We start from the raw sequence: 2,140 nt of genomic DNA on the forward strand, positions 1-2,140 counted from the left end.
TCCAATAATTTTGGGTCCAATAATTTGGTGTCGAATCGATCGGTGTCGAATCGTACTGTGGTCAAACGGAACACGCCCCTAGTTCACTATGGCATTCCATCTTGCCATAACACATCCTCCCCTCCTTCTTACCATTCCACATCTCCTCCACCACACCCCTCTCACTCCAATCTAGCGCTATAAAAAGGGACACCTGACCAAGAGCATCTCAGTATCAGGTCTTCAAACCCTGATAAAGTGAGCTGTAATGTCCACAAAACGTCGGTATAAAAGTTGTTTGTTTATTGCAACATATGCGAGCCATACATAACCGGAGATGCGCTAACACCGCTTCTTCGAATAGTTACTAACAATACCACAAATAAGTACGGTTCTAATTAGATGAACCATTACTCGTCTGGAAATTATATTCCGCTTCGGAAAACAAATTTCCGCGTGATAAAAAGAGATATAAAAAATCAGTTTGGTAAATTTATTTCATTCGAATTTGGCACGTTGACGGTAACGTTACACTCTAGACGCGTATTTGAGTAGAATATGGCTCATTACATGGAATATTACGAGATGCAGAGCGGGGGCGGCATTTCGAGAGTTTTCACGGTATCATCGTGTCAGCGCGGTCACGGTATCGGAAACTTTCTCGGCAGATTGTTCAAGAAAGTGCTTCCCTACCTGGCTAGCAAAGCGCGCACGATCGGAAAAGAAGCTCTACGCGCCGGTGTGAGAATAATAGACAATATAGGGTATAACAATATTTTGCTAAAAGAAGCAGTTAACAGTTGTTTCAAAAAATCACGTGACAATTTCAAACAACAAGCAAAAGAAAAAATAACCAGCTTAATGCGAGGGTTGGGATATATACTCCTTGCGAAAAAACGTCCGGGCCAGTGTGACCCTGGTGAGCTCCCCGTTCACTTTGCTATGAAGTGTCGCCGTCGTGCTAGTAGTACCAACAAGAAATCAGCTTCCTTGCGGAGAGAAAAAAAAACTTGAGAAATTAAACGCTCAACGAGTAGAGGAATTCAGAAAAAAAAGCGCGCAACAAAAACTAGCAAACGCCACGTAAGCAAGAAACGAACCATGAGCGATATATTCTCGTAGACGAAGCAAAATGTCTTTTCTCCATACTCACTCGTGTGAGTGTTTCAAAAGCGAACTTGATCTTTTCACTCTACCGCCCACTCAGATCAGTATCGAGAGTTTGCAATGGATTCATTATAAACCTTTGTAGACTCTTGCGGACGACGATCCCGTTGAGTTTGTCGTACCGGGACATGGTGAAAATTACATAGATCTCGCGCATACTCTTCTCAGTCTTCGCGTGATATTGCAAACCCCCGTTGAAACAGCTACTCCGCCTACTTCGGCTACAGCTTCTGCTGCAGAGCATACAGTAGGGTCTGTAAATAACTTTTTACATTCCATGTTTAATCAAATCGATGTGTACTTAAATCAAAAGCTTGTGTCGCCTCCGAACAATGCTTACGCGTATCAAGCCTATTTCGAGACATTGTTGAATTATTCTTCAGAGGCAAAATCCTCTCATCTCACTACTTATTTATGGGATAGCGATCCTCCGGGGCTGTTAGATGCCGGGTTCGATGCTCCAACTGAGAACTCTGCTCTCGTGAGACGTATGCAGTATTTCAAAAATAACCGTGCTGTGGATCTTATAGGACATCTACATTGAGACGTTTTCAAGTAAGATAAATTCTTGATTAATGGCGTAGAAATGCGCCTAAGACTCATCCGCTCGAAGGATTCTTTCTGTCTCATGGAACTTACGTCACAGACAAAAGTTTGTATTGTAGACGCCACCTTAATCATGAGAAGAGCAAAACTAAGCGCTGGAGTTTTATTAGCTCACGCTGAAATGCTGAGCAAAATCACTGCCAAGTATCCTCTCACGAGAGTTGAAGTTAAATCGTTTACGATCCACGTGGTGGGGGAATCAAGTGACAACGCCATACTCGGTCAATTGCCGAAATGGGTGATAATTGGTTTTGTCAAAAATAAAGCGTTTAACGGCGATAGTAAACTTAATTTGTTTAACAAGAAATATATAAGGCTTTACGAGCCACTCGCAGAATGTTTGAGCGGAAACTGTGCGTATATATATATATATATATATATATATATA

The sequence above is a fragment of the Pseudomyrmex gracilis genome, unplaced genomic scaffold (genome assembly GCF_002006095.1).
Source record: "Pseudomyrmex gracilis isolate BER0280 unplaced genomic scaffold, ASM200609v1 scaffold_515, whole genome shotgun sequence".
Classification (NCBI taxonomy): Eukaryota; Metazoa; Arthropoda; class Insecta; order Hymenoptera; family Formicidae; genus Pseudomyrmex; species Pseudomyrmex gracilis.